Raw genomic sequence first — 19,758 nt, 5'->3', positions numbered from 1 at the left:
TACAGGATGATGAATGCTGCTAATTTAGAATATCCAACTGGCACACAAATTGGGGGCATTTTGTTTTTTGAAAATAAAAAGAGTAAGGTTGATTTTTATTGAGGTTCAAGTCCAGGATTTTCACTAATAAGGCAAATGCCATTAACTAGCACACCACAGGAATACTTGTTTTTGTATTTTGTCATGTTTTCGTGAAAAGTCACAACCATGAATCATAAAGCAATAACAGGAGAAAACAGTTTCAAATTATTGTTTTATTCCCTCGACACCATCCTTGGCAAGTGATCGTTCAGTTCTCTGCAGTCGATAGAGTGTTGGACCTGGAAGGAAAAAAATCAAGAAGATTTGAATTTAAATTCAGCTTCACACACTATATATATCACTCTGGGCAAATCACTTAACCACTGTTTCTTTCATCTATAAAATGGGGATAATAGTACCTGATGTTGTGAGAATCAAATGAGATAATAATTGTAAAGCGCTTAGCAAAGTTATATAGGACAGTAGTCCTATATAACTGTTAGCTATTGTTTTTTACTTATTACACAACCATCCCATTTTATTATTTGATAACTTGCTTCTCCATCTGTGCTCGCATGTTCTCTTTCTTTCTGTTATTTTTTGAAGATTAAGTTCAAATAATTTCCTAAGGAATCCTGGAGGCCTATTACTTATGTTTTTAGCCAGTTTCAATGGTCTTAACGGGGTAGACAAGCAATTCATTCAAATACTTACCCAATATTTTATAATTGCATTGGCCTAAATGTCCACCAGATGGCGGTGATTTCCCTTTAAATCAGACATCAATTGCCTTAAATCTGTTTTTCTTCGGCCAGACAAGAAGGTATTATTATTAGGTGGTTTAATTCCATTTAGAAAAAGAAGCATTTTCTCTTATTGTCCCCCTTAGCCTCCCGCGTTATTTTTTCTCCGGAAGGATAGGGAGAGATAATTTATAAAACCTTAAAACATTTATTTGTAGTGATTGCTCTCTTTAGGAGAAGAGAGATCAAAGTCTAGCCTGAATAGTTCTTGCTTATACTGGATAGAGCAGAATCAGAACAACGGTTTTTTTCATCTTGGAGATTAAATAAGTCATTTAACTTGTGAAAAGTTGAGGGGTAGCTTTCTCTATTCTTTTCTTTCAACCATTTTGGGATGGATACGAAGCTGTTTTTCTTATTGCATATTTTGTGTATGTGTTAGTGAAGGTGAAGGGAGGAGTGGCGAGGCTAGTTAGTGTATTATTGAAAAGGAATAGAAGAGTTAAGATTCAGATGAATTTTGTTTCTTTCAATGGAAACTAAGATTTTAATGATAATTTCCAGTGTTCACAGATACTCTTTCCTTTCCGAGCAGAGATCTTTCCTCTTGCAACTTTAGAGGTCTAAGGAAATAATTATCTTCGTGTTTTCCTCTCCCATTCTTCTGGTCAGGAGTACTTCGGAAAACCAATTTCATTATTCAATATCTTTGTAACGCCGAAATGCTGCTTGGGAGAGGAAAGGGAATTTTTTTTTTAAACTCACATTCAAAATATTGTGCCCTCTCTGAGGATCGAACTCAGGACCTTCAGATTATGAGACTGACGCGCTGCCTACTGCGCTAAGAAGGCCTCGAAACGGCACGCCGAATTGTAACTTCTTCAGTAAGAATGTTCTTCGCTTTCAAGTTACAGAGATATTATTTTAAATTCTTTCGTTTTTCATAATATTCATTGACATTAAAATTTTTTTTTTTACAGAGATTTTAGAAGGAAATTCTTAGGCCTTTTGTTGTTTGTCCATCTCTTGAATTATTTCATGGTTTCTTGAATCTGAGGATACCAAGCTCTCTCTACAAGCTCCTTTATAGGAGATGACATTTCTTGATCATAGAGATCTCATGGAAACATTTTATAGGACCACTATGAAGGGAAATATACTCCATAATTTGTATCCCTTTGTTTTTTGCCCAACTTTATCTCCCCAAAAGAATATAAGCTCTATCTCTTCTCTCTCTCTTTTTTTCTCTCTCTCTCCAGTACTTAGCCAACAGGCATTTATTAACTGCTTACTATATGCCAAGCAGTTTGCTAAACTCTGGGGATACAAAGACAAAAATACAGCCTCCATCCCCTCCTTTAAGGAGTTTACCTACTTGGGGAAAGAACGTATAAAATAAATTATGTACATAGAGGATAAATACAATGTAAATGAATTGTAGTCTCAAAAGGAAGACACTGGGAGGAGTAGGAGGTAGAGGACAGGGAAAAGCAAAAAATACAGTTGGGATTTTAAGCAAATCTTGAAGTTGTACAAGAAAGCCAGATGGCCAAGAGGAAGAGGGAGAACATTTAATATTTGGGAGACGGTGAAAAGGTATGGAATCAGGAAATGGAGAGAGATTGGAGGAAGAACAATAAAATCAGGATAAGGTGCCTGGAAGCGAAGGGGATGGGGGTGGTACCGACTGATCATACTAGTGGTTTAAGAAAACCAGTTTGACTTCAGAGTGGAGGATCTATTAGAGTAGGGAGATATTTGAAGAGATTAACCAAAAGGCTATTAAATAGTCTGTGAGAGAGGTGAGGGGAGTCTGCACACAACAACAAAATATTTTTTACACCTTGGAAAGAATTGCTATAATTCCCTCCCCCCACCATATCCTTTTTTTTCTTCCTTTGATAACTCTGGGTCATAAGCCTGATAGCAGTATTACTGGGTCAAAGAATATAAACAAATTTAGTAAATGAGCATAAGTTATTACAATTCACAGCTCCATCAAAAATGCACAACTGTACTTATTTTCCTCTTAACGTATGATTTTTCTCTTTTGTCAACTGTACCTATCTAATTAATGTGGAATGGAACCTGAGAATTGTTTCATTTTGGATTTCTATTGTTATTAGTTGTTGAGAGAATTTCTAAATAGTTACTATACATTGACTTTCTTTGAAAACTTTCTATTCATTTCCCTTGAACAGTTATCAATTGTGGGATAACTTTCATTCTTTCAAGTTGGAATCAGTTCCTTATATATCCAAGAAATGTGGATGGTCTTGGGGGAAAAATATTCAAAGACATGCTCAAAGTTAAATGATTATTGTTTCTCTTTGAATGAAGCAAGTTTAAAACATTTAGTTTCTTCTGTATTGATTTTTGCTCCTACAATGTAATGGATTTTATGCTGTATTCATTTTTATAATTGAGTATGCATCTGCCTAAAACCACTTTGCTATATTCTTGAGTTAAGCTCAAGAAATCAACTTTCCCTTCAAGTTAATTTAAAGATATGATTAAAAGTAAAGTTATTATCTTTGTGCCAGGTGATCCCTGGGACATCTACTTGTTATCTTTAGTTCTCAATAAATTAACTGATACCATGCTCCAAAAGATATATCATCTATGGTTGCCTTTCCTTGTGAAATTAGGAAGGATTTTATCTCCTCCAGAAGGACAGCAAGTCTAGTAGTTCTGATATTCTAGAAGATTACAAGATATAGATATAGGGCGAAGAGAAAGAAATTAAGGATGACATCTAAATTTTGAGCCTGGATGACTGAGAGATTGGTGGTGCCCTCTACAGTGAAAACTTAAGAAAGTTAGGAAGACAGAACAATTCTCTCTCTCTCTTTTTTTTTTTTTTAAAATTTTATTATAGCTTTTTATTTACAAGTTATACACATGGGTAATTTTACAGCATTGACAATTGCCAAACCTTTTGTTCCCATTTTTCCCCTCCTTCCCCCCATCCCCTCTCCCCGATGGCAGGTTGACCAATACATGTTAACTATGTTAAAGCATATATGTCCTAACAGTTATTTTGCTGTACAAAAAGAATCGGAGTTTGAAATAGTGCACTATTAACCTGTGAAGGAAATAAAAAATGCAGGCAGACAAAAATTGAGGGATTGGGAATTCTATGTAATGGTTCATAGTCATCTCCCAGAGTTCTTTCTCTGGGTGTAGCTGGTTCAGTTCATTACTGCTCTATTGGAACTGATTTGGTTCATCTCATTACTGAAGATGGCCAGGTCCATCAGAATTGATCATCATATAGTATTGTTGTTGAAGTATATAAAGATCTTCTGGTCCTGCTCATTTCACTCATCATCAGTTCATGTAAGTCTCTCCAGGCCTTTCTGAAATCCTCCTGCTGGATATTTCTTACAGAACAATAATATTCCATAATATTCATAAACCACAATTTATTCAGGTATTGTCCAAATTGATGGGCATCCACTCAGTTTCCAGTTTCTGGCCACTACAAAGAGACCTGCCACAAACATTCTTGCACATACAGATCCCTTTCCCTTCTTTAAGATTTCTTTAGGATATAAGCCCAGTAGAAACCCTGCTGTATCAAAGGGTATGCACAGATTGATAACTTTTTGAGCATAGTTCCAAATTACTCTCCAGAATGGCTGGATGTATTCACAATTCCACCAACAATGTATTAGTGTCCCTCTTTTCTCACATCCCCTCCAACATTCTGCATTATCTTTCCCTGTCATTCTAGCCAATCTGACAGATGTGTAGTGGTATCTCAGAGAGGACAGAACAATTCTCAAGAAAGGATAGTGAATTCTGTTTTGGACATTTTGTGTTTAAGATGTCTATGGGACACAATAATAAGTTAATAAATAATAAGTAATAAATTGATGGAGATGGAAGATGAGCTCAGGAAAGTGATTAAGGCCCATGGATAAGTAGATTAGACTATGACCAGCATAGAGATAATAATTGAATCTAGGGAGCTGATGAAATCACCAATTTAAAGAGTACAGAGGGAGGAGATGGCCCAGAATACAGCCTTGTGGGGTGTGCACAGTTAGTGTAAGATCTGATTGAAGACCAGCAAAGGACACTGAGAAGGAGCAGTAAGAAGCTAGGAGGAAAATCAGAATGGAGTTATGTCACATAAACCTAGAGAGAAAAAAGAAAAGAGTAACTAATAGTGTCAAAGGCTTTAAGAGATATCTAGAAATATGAGAACTGGGAGAAAGCAATTAAATTTGGCGATTTTGAAGGAAGTTCTGAAGAAATCAATCCCACCTGTATTCTCAGTCTTTCATGGAAGTCTGAATCAGAAATTCCATATTACTCCTAGTAACAGATGAGGAAGTGATCTGGGAAAATGCATCATACATACATTCCCCATGATAATATTGGTGTCTCAAAATTTTAAGTCACTATTAGAAAATAATAAAATGTTAGAAATATTCAAACATTTCAGTTCTTACAAATAAGGGAATTAAGTAAACTTGTGTCTATGTCAAGATTTATGTGCCTTACATACAGAAGAAAATGGATAAAATCATCTTATATTTAGAGTGATAAAAACTACTAATGTCACCCCCTCCCCACTCCCCTTCTCTTCAATTCATCCTACTCTGAACCATAAGAAAGGGTATTATTTTTCACGGCACCACTCTCCCTTTCTTCTGCCTGTTGTGTGCCTCAGTCTGTCTCTCATTATAAAGCTTCTATAATCATGGATCTCTGTACTCAACTTAGAACATACATTTCTCTCCTTATGCCTAAGAGTCATTCACCAACAGATAGTTAAAAGATATGAACAGGTACTTGTTAAAGGAAAAAATCTAAACCATCATTACTAATATAAAAATGTTCTAAACTATTAATAATTAAATAAATATAAAGTGACTCAAGTTTCATATTTAGCTATTAGAGTGACAAACATCACAAAAGAAAGGAATGACAAATGTGGAATGGGCTGTTAATATAGACATTATGGAAAGTAATTTGGAACTATGCCTAGAAAGTTAGCAAAAGTCTACATATTCTTTACCTCAAAGAAAGAGGGCAAGTATTTAGATGTTTGTAGCAGTACTCTTTCATAATAGCCCAGAAATGAAAATTAAGGGACTGTCTTCTACTGAGAAATGGTGAAGCAAATTTTAGTCTATATGTGTAATGAAATTTTATGCCATAAAAAATTTGGTGAAATAGACAATTTCAGAGGAAATTGGAAGACCTTAACTGAAACAAAGTGAGAACTACAAGAACAATTTATACAATGATCACAATATGTTAAATAACTTTGAACGACCTTAGAATTCTGAAAAAGACAATGAATGGAAACGAAACATTAACTCATCTCCTGACAGAGATGATAATAAGCTTAAAATGGGAGAAGAGACATATTTTTTTAAAATATATAGCTAGTGTGGAAATTTGTTTTTCTGGGTATGTGTGTTCATATTGAGGATTTCTGGGTTTTTTGTTTTTGTTTTTATTTTTTTTGAGGGAGGTAATTGAAGGTTAGGCAATGGGGTCACACAATTAATCAATACCTGAATCCAGCTTAAACTGAGGTTCCCTTAGTTCCAGGACTTGTGCTGCATCCACTTTGCCACTTAGCTGACCCTATGAGGAGAGGAAAGAGGATTAAATTATTCAATGAGGGGTAATGGGAGAAAAAAATATTTTTTTAAAAGAAGACATTACTTAAATTTTTAAAAATCCCGTTCTCCACCCCTTCCCAATATCTTGTGTGGAGAGACATTTCTGAGCATAGACAACAATAAAGAATATAGCAATAATGTTTTTTTCTCCTTCAGCACCACATTTCTACAAATTCCTTTTTGCTATTGCTTTAAGGATTTTGAACAGAAAACATTTAAGGATGTGATAAAAGCAGCTTCTGCAGGGACAAGATTTATTTCTCATCCTTCACTGCGACAAGACCTAAAAAAATACCTACAGTTTCCTCGAGTAATATACTCAGATCTGCCTTCATTGAAGTAATAGCTCCCATATACATAGTGCTAACTACTTCCAAACCCTATTGTCATAGCAACATTATAAGTTCAATAGTAAATTACTGTTACCTGACTTTACAGATCAGGTAACTGAAAGTTACAAAGTTTAAATGAATTACAAGAGTATCTTATGAAATATCTCTCCTCATAGCAGTTATAGTAATAAAAATGCCATTCATATAGTGCTTAAAGTTTGCAAATAAGATAAACCTGAGGTTAAACACCACAGATGTTATTCATTCCCACCTTACACCTGCAAAAATCGAAGTTCAAGGAAGAGAAGTGTTTTTGTGTATGGTTAGAAAAGAAGTAAATGGGAAAGGCAGGAATTGTCGAAAGATTTCTACTAAGCCTTGCTACAACGGCACGTTAAAATGAAAGAGCACAAACTCTACAACTGTAGCATTCATCACTTGGGAGTGCACTCTTCAGAAAGTCTAAGATAGCGCAAGGACTTTTTAGAGCAAGAGACTAAATGAATGCGTGTTTGCTTCGGGGCACCTGCAGTACATATGGTATATCTGACAGCTCAGAAGCTGCTCCCAATCTGTCTCCAAGTATGATTCCCATATTGAGGAATACACATCGTTGTTTGGGGTCTACCCAAAGTGCTTCCCTGGGCTTTTGGAATATTCAAATCCTCTACAGCAGCTTCTGAAGCGTCAGGTTTCCTGAGGGTGAGGAAGGAAGAGGAGGGAGCTTTGTTAAAAACAAAGTTCTGTGATCCCCTGGCTGCAGGTGTCTGCCCCTTGGCTCCGGAGGAGTTGCGCTGCCCTCTTTGTACCCATGGTTCTCTGTGCATCTGGTGTTTCCCAGACTGGAATGTAAGTTCTTTGAAGATTCTTTGATTTCCCTTTGGGGATCTGGAAGGCTCATTTATAAAGTAGGCATTTAATCAATGGGCAATAGTTGATTTAAGTAAATAGAGAGACAAATGGATGGGTGGATAGATCGGAAATTAGCCCAAAGAATTTAAGACCAGAAAAATAGTTCATTCCAATGGGAAGCATTTAAGAGAGAGCGAGAGCGAGAGAGACAGACGGACACACACACACACACACAGATAGAGACAGAGACAGAGACAGACAGAGACAGAGAACAGGTAATATACTTTGTATGAAATAGTAAACGCTAGTGCAAGGCTCCCCAGTAATCTAGTATTTGGAGGCTGGGACTCAATCGTCGGTTACGCAAATTCCTTTGTTAATGACGGTGCTTTTTTCTACTTCTTATCTAACCTATTAGGAATGTAGTAACTATCTGTTCAATCTGTTCAATCGTTCTAACAAATACCTGAGTCAAAACGAAATTTGACCCCATTTTAGATTATGGGATTAGAACACTGCACCCATAGCAAAACATCGTTGATAGATTTGTTGGTTTTCAAGAACTCCTTTTGTCTCTGGGAGGGGCGAGATGGGGGAGGGAGGGAGAAGAAGGAGAGGGAGGGATGGTGCGGGGAGAGAGTGGATAGGAGAGAAAGGAGGGATATATTTGAAAATATGAGGTAACAAAAAAGTTAACAATAATTTCTTTATTTTTCTTTCCTTTTCCTTTCTTCTTTCCCTCATTTTCCTCCCTCCCTTCCTTCTTCACTCCTCTCTCCCTTCTTCCCTTCGTCCTTCTCTTCTTCTCTTCCTCCCTTTTTCTCTTGTTTCCTTCCCCCCTCCCTCCCTTCCTCTCTTCTTTTTATTCTTTCGTTCTTTCTTTCTCTCTCTCTCTCTCTCTCTCTCTCTCTCTCTCTCTCTCTCCCTCTCTCTTTCTCTCCCCTCCTTCCCTTCTTCCTTCCTTCCTTCCTTCCTTCCTTCCTTCCTTCCTTCCTTCCTTCCTTCCTTCCTTCCTTCCTTCCTTCCTTCCTTCCCTGTCCAAGAGACCTTTCTCTCATTCCTTTTGGCTTCTGCTTTGAACCTTCTGCTCACACCTTCGAAATGAGAAAGCAGCGACAGGATAGACAGATACTAGTGTGAAAGAAGTAAGATGACAAAACAATGAATAAAACAGGCATACACACACTCACACAAAAACGACAGGTAAAACCGCAGCAACAATAATTCACGACATAAAATAGCGATATCATTTCCTGTTGTTGAATGGAAGTTTAAGAGATAAAGTAAAAGTATTCAAGAAAGGCTGACATTTTAGTGCATTGACAAAAGTGTCAACTGTTTCAGCTTAGAGACTTAGAGATCGTGGGTCTGCAGCAGTTGTGGTTCAAGCACAAAATGAAGAGAGCGCCCGGTGAAACCTGAGGAGGCTGGGAGGCGATCATAGTAAAAACTGAAATGTCCTACTATGATTATGCATTCACTAGATTAGATCAACCCTAAAGGCAGAGAAAAATTACCGGTCTTCCAACTTCTGGAACAGGAATCCCACATCTCCTGCAACGGAAAGTATTGATTACCCTTCCCGAGCGGTAATGGAATACGACAATCAACGAATAAGCTTTTAAGTCAGAGGTTCCTAATCTTTTTATGTTATTTTAATGTCACAGACTTCTTTGAAAGTCAGGTGAAGTCTATGGATCCCTATTAAATTAGTGTTTTAAATACACAATATAAAATGCATTATTTTAGAAAGGAAACTATAAATGGAAATATGGTTATTAATAAAAAAAATAATAAAGTTCAGGTGCCCTAGGTAAAGAATTGTTTATTTTTTAAAATTTAAAAAAAGAATTGTTAATTTAAGTGGTCACTATGTGTCAGGAACTGTAGCAAAATCTAAGAAAATAAAGTCAAGGACAAAAATACCTGTCCTCAGGCAATTTACATTCTTAAGGAGAGACAACATATTATAGGAATGTGCTAGTAAATGCTTGGCAGTAGTAGGCTCTCCCCCAAAGTGTGAACACATTTTAAGATTTACTTTACATTATTAGCATTAGAAATTAGAAATATAACACATAAACATCAAAATCAAGGAAACCTAGGAGGGGAAGACCCTGGTAACTGAGGATTTAAGGAAGAACCTTATGCAAAAGATGACACCTGAAATGAGTATTGAAGGAAACTAACAATGTCTAAGTAGACTGTAAAGATAAAAGGAAGGCAGGTTGTGAAAAGTTTCAAATGTCCAAATAGAGAAGCTTTTATTTGATCCTAGAAGCTAGGGAGCTATAGGAGTGTATTGATTAGGGCAGTTTGAAAAATGGTGGTTACCAGGAGATCATTATATATTTCAACAATAATACTATATGATGACCAATTCTGATGGACGTGGCCCTCTTCAACAATGAGATGAGCCAAATCAGTTCCAACAGAACAGTAATGAATTGAACCATCTACCCAGAGACACATGTATAAACATATTTAACTTATATGCTAACATATTTAATGTGTATTGGTCAACCTGCCATCTGGGGGAAGGGGTGGAGGGAAGGAGGAGAAAAGTTGGAACAAAAGGTTTTGCAGTTGTCAATGCTGAAAAATTACCATGCATATATCTTGTGAATAAAAAGCTATAATAATAAAAGAAAGAAAGAAAGAAAGAAAGAAAAATGGTGGTTACACTGGACAATTAAGGAATCACTGGTGACTTTGGAAACTGCAGTTTCAGTGAGTAATGTGGTCAGAAGCTATTCAGAAAAGAGTCCAGGAAATTGCTTGAGAAGGGAAAGGTGAAGCAACAAGTGAAGTTGCCTTTCTCAAACAGTTTGCCTAAGAACAGGAAGAAAGATTTTGTTCCTTAGAGAAGTCTTCAATTATTTTTTTGCAATTTTCACAAGGTATAAAAACTCTCCTGCACCTGGTTCCATAAGGTGATTAGATTTCTTCTTTGGGGGAATAGTATTTCTTAAAACTCTCACATACCTGGGATTTGTTGGGGATCCTTGTGGTCCAAAGAACAGCTCTAACAGACCTAGTTTGTTTTCTCTATACTGCAATGAAAAGATGAAGATTTATATCCCCAAACAACAATGACCATTAACCATTTCCAGTAACCTTTGTTGGGTGATCCTTCTTACTCTGCCCTCTAACACCAAGAAACTGTATGTGGTTCTATTCCCTCTTTACTCTTTTTCTTGAGGACTTCATCAATTGGTTCAAATATCACCTCTTTGTAGACATATATCTATAACTCTGTCTATGTCTATATATCTCTCTGTGTGTCTGTCTATTTCTCCAGTCTCAGTCTTTCCCGTTTTTCTGTCTCACTTCATCAATTGTTTCATGGACATTTCCAATTGAAATGTCCCTTAAGTATCACAAATTTCATATGTCCAAAATAGAACCTAACATTCCTCTTCCCTCTAACTCCATCCCCATATTTTTCCTTGAAATATTAATATTTCAGCTAAGGGCACTACCATTCTGTCAGCTACACAGGTTTGCAAATTCAAAATCAATCCCCATTCTTCACACTTTCTAATCCCATATATATATATATATATAATAAATTTCTACTTCTACAACATCGCTCACATCTGTTCCTTCTCTCTATTCATGTGGCCTCTCAAAACCTTGTTACTTTTCACCTGGGCTATTTCAATGACTTCTAATCGGTCTCTCATTTCAATTCTCCCCTTCCCTCCCTCCCCCTCCTCCCCCCCACCAAGTCATACTAAATGGTTTGCTGAAGTGATTTCTACAAAGGGTACTAAATCACTTCCCTATTGAATAAAACCCAGAGCAGCCTAGTGACCCCAAGTGGATTTCAAACTGAACTCCCCTTTAAGGGAACTTCACACCAGACCAGGAGGTTGCACTGAACTGAAAGGACTTTAGTGTAAAAGTAGAACACATTAAGGAAGAATTGATTATGAGTCTTTTGCGAGTTTTCTTCATTGTTTACATGGTCCTCAGCATGTTTGCACTATCTGTAATTTCTAAGATGGAAATGTATGTGTATGTGTAATATGTGTATTTTAAGTGTTTGAGTGAAGCTGGGGTACCTATTGTGCAAGTTTAATGGAAAACTAGACAACAACTACATATAAACTATATTCAGAGATCTTCCAGAATAAACTCTGATTGCTAATATTAAAAAATAAAATAAAAAAAATCAAAATAGTGATCTGACTAGTCTTAGAGATTAGACCTAGTGATTATATCAGATTGGACCCATCAGACCATGATGGAGGCTCAAAATGTTATATTTTAGAAGAAATACCCCAATCCAAAGTATAATACTACAGATTGAGTTCCCCTCCCCCCCAGGCAATTGGGGTTAAGTGACTTGCCCAGGGTCACACATCTAGAAAGTGTTAAGTGTCAGGTCAAATTTGAACTCAGGTCCCCATGACTTCAGGGTTGGTGCTTTATCTACTGTCCCTAGCTATCTATCCCAGATTAAGATATTTCTTGACACTCCTTCCTCTGCTTGGGGGACAATCTTGAATTGCCTGAGGCAAAGAAGATTTGTCTTCAAGAAGAAGAAGAAAAATTATTCTTGCATATGTTTTGAAATTAAAAAGCTTCAATAAAAAAGAAGAAATTGGGAAAGAACACAAGGGATTAAAGAATAAAGACAATTACACCTTACTTTACATTATACTGGGGAGGGTATATCCCTGATATTTTGCTGAATTAAAGTAAACTTCTTTCTCTTTACTACTTGGCTTGAAAAGAGCACTGTACTTTTCACTGAATTACAGGAGTTAGGGGTAAGAACAATGACCATTCAGCTCACTTTTTCAAGGCTTTAATATTTTGTAGTCAATATAACAAAATTTCCCTGCCCATCAAATCTGCAGCTCCGGATCCCAGATTACTGAATACCCCCTTCTGTCCCTAATCGCCATTAAGGTACCCCTATCTCCGCATAGCCCCTTTCTCCTCTCCAATCTCCAAGATTTCCAAGGCCCCTCTACATTTAACAGCAGCCTCCGTTCCTCCTTTGTTGTGCTTTTGCACTGCCTAGAAGCAAGCCGAAGGAGACTATATATAATTAATAGCTTTTTTATTTTCAAAATACATGCAATGATAATTTTCAGCATTCATCCTTGCAAAACCTTATGTTCCATGTTTTTCTCCCTCCCTTGACTAGACAGCAATCCAATACAGGTTAAACGTGTTCAATTCTTTATATATTTCCACACCTATCATGCTGCACATGAAGAAGAAAACAGGGAAAATTAGGGGAAAAAAAGGCAAGCAAATAACAACCAAAAAGGTGAAAAATACTATATTGCAATCCACAATCAGTTCCCATAGTCCTCTTTCTGGATGTAGATGGCTCTCTCCATTACATGTCTTGGAACTGGCCTGAATCACCTCATCGTTGAAAAGAGTCAAGTCTATCAGAATTGATCATCACACAATCTTGTTACTGTGTACAATGTTCTCTTGATTCTACTCATTTCACTTAGCAGCAGTTCATTTAAGTCTCTCCAGGCTTTTCTGAAATCATCCTGCTGATCGTTTCTTATAGAACAATAATATTCCATTACATTCATATACCATAACTTATTTAGCCATTCTCCACTTGATATGTATGTGTGTGTGTGTGTGTGTGTGTGTGTGTGTGTGTCTGCTTAAAGAAACTTACCCCTATAGCTTGTCTCGGTAGTGAAACTGAAAAAAACATATACCCTGGAGGGAGGTTGAGGATTGATGCACTGTTCTAACAGCATTCCATATAATTCCATTTAATTGTAAATTTTCCTTAGGCCCGGGAGAAAAAGAACAACTTCCATTTCAACTAGTTTTTCTTCTTGTTTTCTTTAAGGGTCAATTACGAAGCCATCGCCTTTGGAAAGACTTTTTGGATCCTAAGAGTGGTTAACGCTGCTTCTATCTTACAACTTGGTTGGTTCAACATTGCAACTCCATCCCTCTTATTAGTTGAAACACTTTATAATTCAAAGCCCTTGAAGACTCAGTGCTTCCTAGCAAGTAACACTAAATCTGTGCCTAATTAAGTGCTTGTTGAGTCGAATTATCGAATACCATCTCTCATCCCTTACCGGTGTCAGAATGCTTTAATCCTTAAACACTTTCTTGGACTATCTCCGTTGTCATTTACCCTAGTCCACTCTATGAGGACTGAAGACTCTTTTAATCCTAGTCAGCCATCTGAAGCTTTCCCTCTACTCCTTCGAAGCCGCTCGCGGTTTAAATGGGGCCCACCAAACAGGCAGCAGGAGACTGACTGTGCTGCGCCTCCACTTTAAAACTTTCTGCTCGGTGTTGCTACTGGGCTTATATCCAAAAGAGATTTTAAAGAAGGGAAAGGGACCTGTATGTGCAAGAATGTTTGTGGCAGCCCTCTTTGTAGTGGCCAGAAACTGGAAACTGAGTAGATGCCCATCAATTGGATAATGGCTGAATAAATTGTGGTATATGAATGTTATGAAATATTATTGTTCGGCAAGAAATGACCAGCAGGATGATTTCAGAAAGTCCTGGAGAGACTTACATGAACTGAGGCTGAGTGAAATGAGCAGGACCAGGAGATCATTATATACTTCAACAACAATATTATATGATGATCAATTCTGTTGGACCTGGCCCTCTTTAACAATGAGATGAACCAAATCAGTTCTAATAGAGCAGTAAGGAAGTGAACCAGCTACACCCAGGGAAAGAACTCTGGGAGATGACTATGAACCACTACATAGAATTCCCAATCCCTCTATTTTTGTCCGCCTGCATTTTTGATTTCCTTCACAGGCTAATTGTACACTATTTCTTTCTTTTTTTATTTACAAATTACATACATGGATAATTTTATAGCATTGACAATTGCCAAACCTTTTGTTCCAATTTTTTCCCTCCTTCCTCCCACCCTCTCCCCCCATGGCAGGTTGACTAATACATGTTAAGTATGTTAAAGTATAAATTAAATACAATATAAGCATACATATCTTAACAGTTATTTTGCTAATTGTACACTATTTCAAAGTCCGACTCTTTTTGTACAGCAAAATAACTGTATGGGCATGTATACATATATTGTATCTAACTTATACTTTAACATTTAACATGTATAGGTCAATCTGCCATTTGGGGGAGGAGGGTGGGGGGAAGGAGGGGAAAAATTGGAACAAAAGGTTTTGCAATTGTCAGTGCTGAAAAATTACCTATGTATATATCTTGTAAGTAAAAAGCTATAAAAAAAAAATAAACCTTTCTGCTCGGCGGATCTGATTTCCTCTTGCTCTTTTCTCCAATCTCTTTCAAGAATTCCGGAGCCTAAACTGCTGTAAGGCTTCCTAGCAAGACTTCAGGACAGATTTAGTGTTCACTTGCCTCCTAGAGACGCCGGTACATAAGGAGCCCGAAGCTGCTCCCAGTCTACGTGCAGACTCAATTTTCAGCGTGATTGGAGCACATTGTTGCGTTTTAGTCCCTTTGCGGCCATCTCCCAGTGTTCATTCTTTCGAAATGGTTAAATCCCTTCCAAGAGTCTTAGAAGCACCAGGTCCTACGGGGGTGTTGGGAAGGGAGGGAGAGGGAGAGGCTAGCTGTTAGGGAAGGGGTTCTGTGATTCCGTTAACTGTAGGTGTCTGGTCCTTGGGCGAGTGGAAATGGTATTTCCTTGCCTGTGCTTGTGATTCCTGTTGTTCTGGGCTAAAATTCCAGTTCCTGGAGGGCAAGGATTGTTTGAGTTTGTGATTTAAATGCGGAACATCTAACCTATACAGTGTCGCCTTGATCGAGAAGTGTTTGTCTAGCCAGATGAATGGATGGAAGAAAGGATATATCTGAAAAGACTTAAGAGAAAGAATTTGTCTTTAAGAAAAGTGAAAGAGAACCGTTAAAAAAACATTACATACAATAGAAAGGTTGGGGAATTGCTTTTTCAGTTCTCCCTGGTGGTCTAGTGGCTAGGATTCGGCGCTTTCACCGCCGCGGCCCGGGTTCGATTCCCGGTCAGGGAAAGTCCCTCTTTTCGTACCTTCAATCCTCTTCAGTAGATATTGACCTTCAGGGCATGAAATCCCCTAAACTAATATCCTGATCTAAAACAAAATCTAATTTTTCATCTTAATTATGTATTGAGATTCTTATACATATTATCAAACATACGTGATTGACTAATGATTTTCCACAATTAATTTCTGTCCCCCTTAAAACATTTCTCTCAAGTGATCCAACCATTCTGGAGAGGAATTTGGAACTTAGCCCCAAATTGTATCCCTTTGATCCAGCAGTGTTTCTGCTGGGTTTCTATCCCAAAGAGATCTTAAAGGAGGAAAAAAGCCCCACGTGTGCAAAAATGTTTGTGACAGCCCTTTTTGTAGTGGCTAAAAACTGGAAATTGGATGCCCGTCAGTTGGAGAACGGCTGAATAAATTATGGTATATGAATGTTAGGGAGTATTATTATTGTTCTATAAGAAATAGTCAGCTTGATGATTTCAGAGAGACCCGCAGAGACTTACAGGAACTGATGCTGAGTGAAATTAGCAGAACCAGGAGATCACTGTACTCGGCAACAACAAAATTATATGATGATCAATTCTGTTGGATATGGCTCTTTTCAACAATGAGATGATCCAAGCCAGTTCCAAAGATCTTGTGGTGAAGAGAGCCAGAGAGAGGACTATGGGAACTAATTGAATGTGGATCACAACATAGCATTTTTCACTCTTTGTTATTGTTTGCTTGCATTTTATTTTCTTTCTCGTTTTTTCTTTTTTCTGTAATTTTTCTTGTGCAGCAAGATAATTGTATAAATATACATATGCATATATTGGATTTAACATTTTTTTTTGCCATGTTTAACATATTTTGGATTACTTGCCATCTAGGGAAGGGAGTGGGAGAAAGGGAGAGGGATTGGAACACAAGGTTTTTCAAGGGTTAATATTGAAAATTATCCATGCATATGTTTTGAAAATTAAAAAGCTTTAATAAAATTTTTTCTCACAATACTTAACTCTGTTGGTAGGGGACAACGGAAGACTATATTGGAAAATGAATGCAGCAAAGATGGATGTGGGGGTGGGTGGGCAAGGAAAGATAACAATGAGGGTTATTTTTTCTTATTTCCCCTCCTCTTTTTTCCTTCGAAAGATGAAGGGATTTTCCCCTCCCCTAGCTCCGGATCCCTCATTCCTCTTAGCATCTGCCATGAGCCTTCTGCTCACAGGATCCAAGGAAACTGTGAAAGAAGGGTGGGAAGACAGCAAGGGAGAAAACAAGATGCCACAGGAGGGCATACTTACCTGATCTTCCCATTTATTTGCCAAAGGGGGGGGGGGGGGAGGTGAAGCACAAGGTGAATCCTTCACAAAACCGTGGCGAAAAACAGAACTACCATTTACTGTCATCCAAGAGAAGTATCTTTAAGAGATAAGGGAAAATAGAACAGACTGGAGTCTTTATTCAAGAAAAGCATTTTAGGGAGGACGCAGACATTTCAGTTCACAGATAAATGTGTAAACGATTTCCGACAAGGACACATTGGGTAGTTAGAGATCTCCATCACCAATAGATTTTGGCACAAAACAAGGTCAGTTTCCTTGGGTTGGGAGGCTAAATGTGAAGTCTTCAAGTAGATGGATCCTAAAGATGGAGGATTATGACAGAGGGGGAAAAAATGATGTCTCTGACGAGGGATCCCAAATGCTATTCTTCCAGTGGAAATTCTTCATTACCATCCTAGAATGCTGTTGTTGGGTTGCTGAATGTTTCCGGGATTAGTTTTTATGATAGAAAAATCGGGTTTGTATAAGAGTGGGAGAGCAAATCAGCAATCAATCAAAATATTTTAAAATCAGGGAATCTTAAACTTTTTCTTCCTGTTACAGATCGATTTGGGAACCTGAGGAAGTCTAGAGCTCCTTCTCAAATTAAAGTTCTTAAATGCTTAAAATAATGCGAATAGATATAGGAAAAATAATTACAGCGACAGTTTTTAGCTGTAAACAAATTTCAGAGGACCCAGGTTGACTTTCTGATTTACCTACTTACTAAAGTATCAGACACTGTGCTAAATTCAAAGATAAAGAGTTTACATTCTAAAGGAGGCAATCTGTCTAAATCTGAATTTAGACAAGTCGACTACAAAGTAACTATAAAGGAGATCTAAAGAATAAGGGTTTGTGATTGATTATGTGGAATGAGTTTGAGTGAGAACTGGAGAATGATACTTGAAAACTTTGATGCTCTCAGCGAGAAAGAGAAAGTTTCGAAGAGGGATAGATTTGGGTGAAAAAGAGACTGAGTTCTATGTTGGATATACTAAGTTTGAGACAAACTCCAAAGAATATCCAGTTAGTAACTTTTGTTAATAGTAGATTCAGGTTGCATGATCCAACCACCACTGAAAAACACTAGGGATAGATCAATCATTCCGGAGCATACGAATCGTAATTAAATCCATGCAAATTGATGAGTCTTGGAGCTCGGAATGTGAAGAGAGAGAAGAGGTTCAGAAAAGAACTTGGGCGGAAGGTTGGTACATTTATACATTATTCGTGAGAAATACCTGAATAACAAATCAGGGAGGAAACAGGAAGGTAAGACAACTAAGAGAAAGAAAGGAAAATTCAGCCAGAGAGAGGGGAGTGATAGCGTCAAAAAATGCTGAAAGACCAAGAATGAGACCAAGAAAGAACAAGTATGAGAAAAATCATCATTTATATTAGAGAGTGTAATTTCAAGGGAATGATGTGATCAGAAACCAAATTACAAACTTTAGAAGAGAACAAGAAGAGAAGCGAAGGCACCAAATTTAGGTGGAATTTCTATCTATTTATTCGTTTGTTTTTGCAGAGAAAGGAAGGCGCGATAGAGGATGAGAGCAACAGGGGGTAGTAACCCTAGCGAGGGTTTCGGAAAGGTGTGTAAGCCCCAATATTCTACTTCGATATTCTTAGAAATGTAACGAATTGCCAGACACAGCCAGAACGAATGCAGCAACCGTCCTCTCTTTGTTTCGAAGAAAATCTTAGAAGGGAAAGCTGGAAGGGAAGGTCTAGTCCAAACTCCAGTTTGTTGTGGCTGCGATCCGTGACGACGCGGCTATCAAGTTAATCGAATATCAGTTTATTCTCTTCTCCAGGGCTGAGGAGCTTTCCGTTACGCTTCTTTCTCGCAGCCCGAGTCTTCCCATCTCAGCTCCTCGTCGTCCCCTCTTCTGTGGCCCTACAAGTCGAGTCTGCTTCCCTAGGGCTAAACTGGGGCGTGAGGAGTACACTACCAGGCGCTGGGCAAGGCGAAGACTTGAGAACTTTTGCAATTGCATAGCCAGTCCTCCATTAAACGAAGAGCGCGAAGCCCCGGCTCTGGAGCCCCGGAGATTAGCAAGGAAATCTCACTTGCTAAGGGCGCCCGGAGGAGAAAGCGACGCGCAAGCGGCTCGGTGTCTTTGACATTTCTGGCGGTGGAACCCCGGCCTGTGGCCTTCCATCGACCCCTTCAGGTTTTCGTCCGCAAAGGGCATTCTGCTGTCCCGAAGCCGAGCATCGTGCTCGTTTGCCAGTAACCTAGAAGCAGACCCAGCCTGAAACTGATTGCGCGTGAGCAAGCTTTTCTCCTTTAAAGACCTCCACTTCTAAAGAAAGACAGGGAGAAACTCACCTTGTCACTTTGCTGGTGAGATGGTCGGAGTACATCCCACATGTGGGCCCGGATAGCTCAGTCGGTAGAGCATCAGACTTTTAATCTGAGGGTCCAGGGTTCAAGTCCCTGTTCGGGCGAACTTCCACACTACTTCTTTTCTTTTCCCCGTCTCAAATCTAAGGGCAGGAAAGACTCCCATTGCCCCCGACCGCCCCTTTAGTCCTGAGAGCTGCCTTCGCTTTACACTGTGGAACTACTACAAAACTGAGTGTGAAAGGTCCGACAATGGACCTCTTCCGGGTCCGGGGATGGAATTTCACTGCTGTTACCCACCTCCTCTCACCGCCACCGCCATCCCCATTCCCTCGGTTGCTTTGAGAAGCAGAAAGGGGACCATCTCACCAAGGGTGCAGACGGAGTCCCAAGAAGAGAAATGGTCCTAGATGCACAGAGAACAAAACAGGTTCTTGGGGCGTTCCTCTAACAACCAGATTTAATAATGAGGGGGCGGTGGCTGGGAAGAAATGCTCCAGGGCAC

The 19,758-nt window shown here is 38.4% G+C and overlaps 1 long non-coding RNA gene and 3 other non-coding genes across 5 annotated transcripts; 2 read left to right on the top strand and 2 right to left on the bottom strand.

The window, feature by feature from the left end:
* Positions 1-239: 239 nt before the first annotated feature.
* On the bottom strand, positions 240-9,282 carry LOC116421396. 2 transcript variants are annotated; one of them, XR_004231741.1, is made up of 3 exons: positions 9,111-9,282; positions 6,299-6,371; positions 240-320 (listed from the first exon to the last, which is right to left on the bottom strand). It is a non-coding gene; the product is annotated as an uncharacterized LOC116421396 (long non-coding RNA). The 2 variants fall into 2 exon arrangements; XR_004231744.1 differs by lacking the exon at positions 9,111-9,282 and adding an exon at positions 8,902-9,088.
* TRNAM-CAU lies at positions 1,543-1,615 on the bottom strand. Its single transcript has one exon. It is a non-coding gene; the product is annotated as a tRNA-Met (tRNA).
* A 6,236-nt stretch (positions 9,283-15,518) lies between the features above and the next one.
* Positions 15,519-15,590, top strand: TRNAE-UUC. The gene has a single exon. It is a non-coding gene; the product is annotated as a tRNA-Glu (tRNA).
* Positions 15,591-19,284: 3,694 nt separating this feature from the next.
* Positions 19,285-19,357, top strand: TRNAK-UUU. Its single transcript has one exon. It is a non-coding gene; the product is annotated as a tRNA-Lys (tRNA).
* Positions 19,358-19,758: the final 401 nt, after the last annotated feature.

Source organism: Sarcophilus harrisii, chromosome 1, assembly GCF_902635505.1.
Source record: "Sarcophilus harrisii chromosome 1, mSarHar1.11, whole genome shotgun sequence".
Classification (NCBI taxonomy): Eukaryota; Metazoa; Chordata; class Mammalia; order Dasyuromorphia; family Dasyuridae; genus Sarcophilus; species Sarcophilus harrisii.
The sequence above is the reverse complement of the archived record's forward strand: the minus strand, read 5'-3'. Positions and strand labels throughout refer to the sequence as shown.